Source organism: Octodon degus, unplaced genomic scaffold, assembly GCF_000260255.1.
Source record: "Octodon degus isolate 3935 unplaced genomic scaffold, OctDeg1.0 scaffold00040, whole genome shotgun sequence".
Taxonomy (NCBI): Eukaryota; Metazoa; Chordata; class Mammalia; order Rodentia; family Octodontidae; genus Octodon; species Octodon degus.
This window is the reverse complement of record NW_004524616.1, coordinates 15,887,408-15,896,649: the sequence shown is the minus strand read 5'-3', so window position 1 is coordinate 15,896,649 and position 9,242 is coordinate 15,887,408. Positions and strand designations below refer to the sequence as shown.

Below are 9,242 nucleotides of genomic sequence, written 5' to 3'. Positions count from 1 at the left end.
AAATTGTAAGTCAAAGATATAGTATAAATCTTAGAACAAAAATTAAGATTAAGCAATATTCAGAAAATTAAATATTGTTTAATTAAAAATTAGGTGATTCAAAACAATTGAACTAAGAAAAAGTTTTCATGATAGCAAAGAAGTACTAAGAGTAAAACATAAGATAAATATTGGGATGGCAAATAAATGACCAGCACTCCTAACAGTTTGAGAATAGGATATTGCACAAAGTTCTAGTGTGTTGTGGACATGCATAATGACCGTGACAGTTACTGATGGCCAGGCGTCACTTATGGGACTGAGCTACAGCTATTTGTTTGAAATCCACCCTGTAGACCCAGATGAAATCATGACCCATAGGGTGGAATAGAAGTCCATTTGTAGAGTGTGCTGATGGAAATATTTTGCTGCTGAACACAAAAGAATAACTGAACGACTACTATTGTATACCTCTTCTTCTCCTGTGTTTGTTTGCCGTATTTGGTGGGTTCTTTTCATTCTCATCCATGGGGCTGTGATCGTTTTGTTCCCTCTCTAGATCATCATTTAGTAGTGTGTGTAGGCTTGGCTTTGTCATCATGAAATTCTTTAGTTGTTCTTTGTCATGGAAGTATTTCACTTCTCCATTATACTTGAAAGAGAGTTTTGCAGGGTATATCGGTCTGGGTTGGAATTTGTTTTCTTGCAAGACTTGAAGTACTTTGCTCCATGCTCTTCTTGACTTGATGGTTTGTGAAGAGAAATCTGCTGTTATTCTGATGGGTTTTCTTTTAAATTTGATCTGTTTCTTTTCTTTAGAGGCTTTTAGTATACTGTTCCTGTGCTGAATTTCTGGGATCTTGATTATTATATGTCTGGATATGGTTTTAATTGGGTTGATGTTATTTGGAGTTCTATATGCTTCGGTTACAGGAATATCAGATTGTTGCCCCATATTTGGGAAGTTTTCTGCTATTACTTCTGCCCATATTCTTTTTATATTATTTGTATTGACTTCTTCTCATTGATGCCTATTAGTCTCACATTGTTCATCTTTGCATCATCTTGTAGGTATTGAATTATTTTTTCCTGCATTCTGGTTGTTTTTAAGAGATCTTTTCTTACTTTTTCACTAGCTACAGTGGTGTCTTTAAGGTCTGAAAGTCTACTTTCACTTTCACTCAAATGGTTTTGCCCGCTTGTGATTGAGGTTTTAATTTCCTGTGTATCAATTTGAATCTGTTTCATACATTCTATTTCTTTCCTATATTGCTTATTCAGGGGTCCCATCATTTTTATATTCTGCTCTTTTTTTTTATCACTGTATTGTTTAGAAGCACTTAGTACTTCTTTGATTATAGTTGTCACTACTGTTTTTAGTTCAGAAATTATTTCTGATCTGATTTCTTCTATACCTCTCTGCAGCAGTTTACTTCACATGCTATTATTTCAGAGATTTCAGGTGTGTGATTTCCAGTTTCCTCTATAGTAGTGTCTTCTGCATTTGTACTGGGTGGACTCAGAGCCTGAGACTGTATTTTGTTCCTTCTCTTTGCCATTTTGTATACCTGTCTTCTGACCTTTGGTGTAGAGCTTAGATAGAGTTATTACCTTAGCACCAGGTCCTGTTCTACAATTTCATATTCCTCCAGGTGGGTGTTGCTTGGATCTGGCTGGGGTCTTGCCGCTGTGCTCCACTTCTTCCTGCTGCAGCCTTTGGAGATGAACCCTTTGTGTCACTCTGGCAAGATGTTCTGCTCCTGAATCAGCTGGGTGGGTCTTGCCTCTAGCCTCTTTGCCGGGAGTTCTGCTGCAGGGTTCTATGTTGGGCCTGCTCTTTGGGTCTATTCAGAATCCTGCGGCCCGGGGCAGTCTCACTCATATACCGGGCCTGCCCTCTGGGTCTGGGTCTATTCAGGATCTGCGGGTCCTGGGTCCTCTCACTCACACGCTGGCCCTGTGCTCTGAGTCTATTTGAGATCCAGTGAGCCCCAGGCAGTCTCATTCACACACTGGGCCTGTGCTCCAGGTCTATTCAGGATCTTGTGTCCCTGTGATGTCTTACTCACAGGCCGGGCCTGCGCTCTGGGTCTATTTAGGATCTGCGGCCCCGGGTCCTCTCAATAACATGCCAGGCCTGCACTCTGTGTCTATTCAGGATCCGTTGGCCAGTGTAGTCTCATATGTGGGGCCTGCGCTCTGGGTCTATTCAGGATCCGGTGGGCCTGGGTGGTCTCACTCACATGCCGGGCCTGTGCCCTGGGTCTATTCCAAAGTGGTGTATGTTTTAAGGAATCTTTAAGCAACACCTCATCAGCCTCCAAGAGCATCTTCAGGATGACTGCTGACTCTTTTGCATCTAAATATTGATTAATAAGAATCTTTTTGTTTTTACTTACACCCCAGAGATGAATGTTTGCATAATTCAAAAGTTTAGAATGGAAAGATTCCATGGTTTTATTTTTTATTTTTTATTTTTATTTTTTTTGAGGAATTGGGGATTGAACTCAGGCCCTTGCACTTGCCAGGGAAGCGCTTATTCTACTGAGCCATCTCCCCGGTCCGGTTCCATGGTTTTTATCCTTTTCAACCATAAAGATTTTTGTTGTTAACAAAAAGTGTAGGGGCTGGGGAGATGGCTCACTAGAATAAGTGCTTGCGTGGCAAGCTCAGGTTCCTGAGTTCAATCCCCGGTACCGCCAAAAAAAAAAAAAAAAAAAAAAAAAAAAAAAAAAAAAAAAAAGTGTATTTGGAATTTGGATAATATGAGTTCTGCACTTGAGGTGCACATAATTAGAAGGCAGACAGTCCCTCTACTTCAAAACTTGTCATTATGAACTTTGTAGAGGCAAACATCAGGAAGGACAGCCCTTCCTGCCCTGGCGAATACCACAGTCTGGCAGGGCAAGTGTAGGGTCAGAATGCTGTCCCTTGGGCTGCGGCTGCTTGCCAGGTCTGATGTGTCCAGAGCAGCACTAATCCCACACTGTCCAGGATGGCAGAGATGTGCTGTGTTGAAAGAGCTAGCAATAGAGAAAGGGAAGTAGAGTGAAAACTGAAAGTTGTGGGAGAATGACACATGTCCCTGGTGCTGCATATAGGCTGAGTCACTGGGTGTTGGATGACTGGAAGGATGCGGGAGTCCTGTGAGGGTGCACATGGCAAGGGTGGGGGATGTGGCTGACAAACAAAGACTTGAGTATCAGCTCCAGCTTCCCATGCCTGATTATATGGGAGGCGTTGTGGAGTCAGCAAAGGCTTATTGTCTGTGGCTGGTGCTGCTAATGGAGATGCACTGGAACCATCGCCAGGAGAGCTGGGGTGTCCAGTGCACACACTCCAGCAGTTGGTGCTCTGGTGCCTGTCCCCTGCTGCGTGTCACAGTCACTGGGAGAGTGCTACAGTCTGCTGGTGCTTGGGTCCCACTCTCAGAGCATCCGAGGATTCCAGGTTTGAATTGAGCATCAGTGTTTTGTTTTCTTCTGTGCAGGTGTCAAACCCAGGGCTTAGCACATGCTCAGCAGGTGTTTTGTCTCTGAGCAGCAGCCCAGCCCTGTGTCAGACTATTGAAACAGTCCCAGGACACATGGAGTCAGAATGTCCCGGGATGCTCTGAAGATGATTGCAGAGGTTACCTGGCTCAACACGAAGTGTGTGTGACTGAATCCAGGACCTTAGCACTGAGCTACACCCCTGTAAAACTTCTTATTTTGAGATAGGATCTCACCAAGTGTCCAACTTGTCCAGGTAGGGCTCAAACTTCCAATCCTCCTGCTTCAGTCTCAGAATGCCTGCTTCAGTCTCAGATTATAGCTGTGAACCACCATATCCAGCTGCAACACATCTTAGCAAGGTAGACTAGTTTTGGGGAAATATTTAAAGATACAGATTTTTCAGATTTTGTCCCCAGAGATTCTTGTGTAATTGGAGTCCACAAGATGTCAAAGCTTTCCAGGTCATTTTGATTTGTAGCTAAACCTTCCTATTGCATAGTGGGTGGCTTATGCTGTTGTTTTTTGTTTATTTTGTTGCATTTTTTCAACACAGGGTCTCCCTTTATAGTACAGGCTGGCCTTGAACTCATTGTGTGGCCCAGCCTGGCTTCAAATTTATGATGTTTCTCCTTCCTCGTCCTCCCTAGTGATACCAGGCATGTACCACATGCCTGCCTGTTTTGAAGAAAGGCGTTCTATAGTGTTTACTTATTTAGCATGAAGGAGAATCAACAGCTTTTTTTTAAAGAGCTTTGAAGGACTAGTCACACCCAGATTCAACAAAAGCAACTGGAGACTAGCTTATATTCAAATAAACTCAAAAGCTCTGAGCTCAGCCTGTCTGGGGAACATCTAAGATTGTCATTATTAAGACCTGGAGTCAGATAACTTGGTTGCACGTTCCAGCTTGGCCAGTCATGCAGAGGGAACCTCCCAAGTGACCTCATGGCGAGAGAATGTGTGGCTGAGCTTTCTCAGAATGAGATCAAACAGAAGTCCTAGGCTCAAAGTGAGAATTGCCCTATAGGGGACTATTGTTATCTTTGATATATTTAATTACATTTTTGCCAGTTAGGGTTAAGATCTCATATATTTTACCTTCTGTAAAAATTTCCTTTTTAGCCTTACTGTTTAATTCACTCCTTAAATTACTTTCTTAGAAGCTGTATAAGCTGTATCACAGCACCCTCTCAGTATTTCCAGGTTAAAGAATGACACTGAAGTGTCCCGGGCCCTCTGGTTCAGTGACTGACTGCTGACAGCAGTTACTTAATGGTCAGAGAATGCTTTCAGGAAGTTCTAGCTGCTTTGCTTTGGGCTCTCCAGTCCTCACTTGAGGTCACTTACTCTTCCCAGGTATAAGAAAGACCTTGCTGAGGTGGCCACAGCGGCCCCGGGTGTGGCAATGTCTCAGGCTCCACTCTGTTGGGCAGGAGGGTGGGCCAGCCAGTCCACCCTGCAGTGTGGCTCAATGCTCCTTTCTGGCAGAGTAGAGCTTTCCTCTGAGTCACCAGTATTTAGGCCCCGCCAGGCTCCCTGGAAGCCTGTTTTTTTTTTTTTTTTTTATCTTATTGAGTCAGGGTCTTGCTATGTAGTTCAGGCTGGGCTTGAGCTTACTTTGTAGCCCAGGCTGGTCTCAAATTCACAACGATCCTCCTGCCTCTGCCTCCTTAGTGCTAGGATTACAGACACATGCCAGGAAGTCAATTTTAATGAGTATCATTTATCCCAGAGTTTGTCTTTGAAACTTTCTGCAGTTTCAGTGAGAGCCCCTTCAGGAAGTCCGGCCCTGGCATGCCTCTGGTGCTCAGTTGTGCTTTTGGTGCCAAGTGGGAGCCAGTGGCCTCTTCAGCTTGTTTGGCCTCAGCTATTGGCTTACTAATATCTCTTGGTTATTGTGGGCTGATCAGACTTGCAATCTCCCAAATGAGTGGATGGTGAAGGCTTAAATAAATGAGATGAATAGTATGATTTCAGGACCCAGGAAAATAAAAAACCTGCTTGTAGAATTTGAGATTTTCTGGGGTTGTTGGCAAAGAACTTCCCTAGGCAGTCCATATTTATATGTTATCAAACAAAGGTGGGAAATACTGAACAAAATGCTGGAATCTGGGCAGGACTTGGGAGTCCCTTCAAACGCTTCTCCAAGTAGTATGTTATGTTAATTTAGGAGGACATGTTACCTCCAGGAAGGCCTTCACCAGTGAGATGCCTGCTACAGTCTTTATCTAGCTAATTGTGGTTGGAGCCAGTCTTTAGCTGTAGCCTTGACTTGTTCTTTGATGCCTCATGGCTTCACCCACCATTATAGGCCTCAGTGAGACCAGTGACTCACACAGGCTCACTTTCTCTGAGTCTGTTACCCTGGGCCTTGGGCAGACTTACCAGTAAACATGAAAAGCCAATTGGTTAATATAAATCTTGCTCAAAGCCACTTCATAGTGGTCTCCATCACTCAGTGATCTGCCCCAGGAGTCACTGAAGTTTGGTGGTGGCCAAGGCTGGGCAAAGGCATGGAACTAGGGCATGTGGCATCATCTTGTCAATATTGATGTTACCTAGATTCAGGTACTCAGCCAGTGGTTCTTGGAGTATACTAGATAAACTAGTGGGATCACTGTCTTTGTTGTTGGGATGGGGGGGAATTGGTGTCTTACTAGAAGTCTTTCTTAAGGCACTCTTCCTATTTATGGAAACAATGTGTGGCTTAATTGGTGAATTCCTGTCCTTGGAGAACTGAACATGTCTGCAAGCTTACATGTGAACAAACTGTTCACCTCAGTCTCCTCATCTTTAAAGTGGCTAATGGTAGTTCTGAGCTGTGGGGTCATGGCCAGGATTGAGGGAGTGTAGCTGAGCAGGCTGCACAGGGCAGCAGAGTGGTGTGGATGAAGGACACACTCCTAGCAGTGGGAAGCAACATTGGGAGCAAGAGCAAGATTGGTGTGTGACAGTGGATGCTGGTGGGTGTCAGCGAGTTTACTTGTTCTGATGTTGGATTGCACAGCATGTGAGACACTACTTATGAATGGGGAAGGAGGCTGTGGCTTGTTCATGGCAAACCTGATCTTGGTTGGGAGGTTGTCTGTGAGGAGGGAACAGCAACACTGTGTAAGCAGGAGATCCTCCCAGGAGCGCCTGCTCTCCTTCCTGCCATGAGGACGAGACAGGCTGCCTTGTTGGAAGATGGTGCATCACAGATGGTTGGCACTGCAAGGTCCAGCTGGTGCATCAATACTGAGCAAGTGACAAGGACCAGGACAAAGTGTTTGAGTCACATATGTCTAGTACCAGATTTGATGTGTTTCAAAGCAGTCTTACCAAAGTGACTGTAATTGTTTCATACCCAATAGAGATTATTTATTGGAATTTTCAAACAGGGGCTCTGTATAGGGGTGATCAATAAGATGGTAAATTTTAAATTTTAGAAACTTGTTACAGTGACACATTGCCATTAATTTCCTTCAAAACACTCCACTTTAGACGCACTTATCCCATGATCCTATGCTCTTGCCAGTTGTTTCTTTTCGTTTCTTTTTTTTTTTTTTTTAAAGAATTCACTATGGGGTTCAGCCTAGCCTCAAATTCATAGTAATCTTCCTGCCTCAGCTTCCTGAGTGCTGGGATTACAGGCATGTGCCACCATAGTCAGCCTCTTGCAACTTTCTGAAACAGTTTTGAAATCCTCTTTCTGGACTTCTTGAGATGTAATTAAAAAAAGAAAGGTGGATTATTCCTGCCAAGTGCCACCCAGTGCAAGTGGAGGCTTGTAGAAACACTAGTATCTCCTCATCCACTTATTTTCTGGATTCGTGGAAGAGTCTTGAAACCTCTGGTTCTTCTCCAAAGTCAAACTGACCATGAAAGCTAAATGTTTTTATTGATTCAGGACGTCTAAGCAGCGTGACAGCAGAACCATAGATACTCATGGAAAGGGCTTCCACAACTGCTTCAGAAAGTTTGAAGAATAAGGAAAAATGCCTCTGAAGTGAAGGGGATAGTATTTTGAGAGGGATTATTGGCAGTGTGTCTTTTACCCTAAATTTTTTTTTAAATTTACACCATTTGTTTTGATCACACAGCATGCAGTCTGGGTTGCCTTGACCTGGCTGTGTGTCTTGACTGCCTTGAACTCATGATCATCCCATCTCGGGCTCTGTGATCATCACACCCAGCTGAGATTACTTTAATTAAATGAAACTATAGGAGTAAATTCTTAATACACAGTTGGTCATATAGTAGCTACTGCTAGTCTTTGTTTCTAAATTTTTTAAAAAAATTATTATAGTGAAAGACACTGCCATTCATTTTGCTAAAACAAAAGTTTTATGTTGGAATTTTTAGAGAGCTCTCTAAAAGAACTTTAGAGGCTTATATGAGATTTCTGATCTGAGTACAGTTAATCCCATAAAACCTTACTCCATTTCTTCATACTATGGCCAAAGCTAAACAACACCAAAAATGATGTATTATTAGGTAAACATTTCATAGAAATTCTAGTGTGGCAAAGGAATTTGTGGTCCATGAAGTTCAAGTAGAATTTTTTTTTTAAGTTTTTAGCTTTTAATCAAGTAGAATTTTAGTCAGTTTTTTTTTTTTTTTTTTTTATAATCAGCCGACTGTTTAGAATGGTTTAGAATGGTTTCTCATGGTGGCACATGCTTATTATCCCAGCGCTCAGGAGCATGAGGCAAGAGGATCATCAGAAGTTGATGGCCAGTCTGGGCTACAAGGTGAGTTCAAGACCACCCTCAATCAACTACAGACAAAACCCTTATTTTTCTAAATCAAAACAAAACAAAACAAAAAGTAGGGCAGGTTTTCCTTGCTGCAAGCAGCTGGAGTCTGTTTGTTTTATGCACCACCCCACCAGCCCTGGTCTGGCCCAAGGCTCTTGTTCTCCTGCTTGGCCCTGCTGGCCTCTCCCAGGCCCTTGGTCTCAGATTTGCACTCTGGAGTGGGTGGGGGCAGGGCAGCCTCAGCCTGCCTGCTGGGTTTTGGTGTTTCCGATACTGTCCTCCCGAGTTCATGACTGAACGATGGATGACTCACCATGCTGGTGACCCCCACCCACCAGAGTCAAGTGCCCAGGCCCTGCCCTTGTGTGCTTGAGCAGCCCATGAGGTCTTGCTGTGTCCAACTGGAGCTTCAATGCGCCCCAATTCTCAAGGGTCGTTGCGGCAGGGAGGGCTTCCTTCCTGCTAGAGAAGACTCAGAAGGCAAGCTCTGCACAGTTTCATGGCACTATGGTGGCTTCTGGTGATTTGAGGAAATGTTTTGTAAAACTGAGTATCCAGCAGTGTGTAGAGTTAGAGTACTGGGAATGATTCCTGTAAAAAGTGGATACAGGAATGAAGTACTAGACTGGCCTATTAAATGGAGATGGAGGAAAGTGTTTTGAAATCTGTGTGTGTGTGTGTGTGTGTGTGTGTGTGTGTGTGTGTGTGTTGTAATGCTGAATTATCTGAAAGGCGATTTAAACACTTCTCATAGGATTTGCCCAGGCTTGATTTTGTTTGGCTACCCTGAGTCTATGCAAGGAGCACCTCATTGTATAATGGGATACTATACAACCCTAAACTTTGCTCCTTCATTTTTGATAGGCTTTTTGATTTTAAGTCTTCATAAACAGAGCAATTAATTTGCTTCAAGTGACCTACAGCCTGTTCTGTCTGTCTGCCTGCCTGCCTGCCTGCCTGCCTGCCTGCCTGCCTGCCTGCCTGCCTGCCTTCCTTCCTTCCTTCCTTCCTTCCTTCCTTCCTTCCTTCC

At 43.6% G+C, this 9,242-nt stretch overlaps 1 protein-coding gene across 3 annotated transcripts in view; it reads left to right on the top strand.

Annotated features, from left to right (window-relative positions):
* Snx24 (sorting nexin 24) overlaps positions 1 to 9,242 on the top strand; it is a 244,407-nt gene that overhangs the window by 26,900 nt on the left and 208,265 nt on the right. The gene's annotated exons all lie outside the window — the stretch shown is intronic.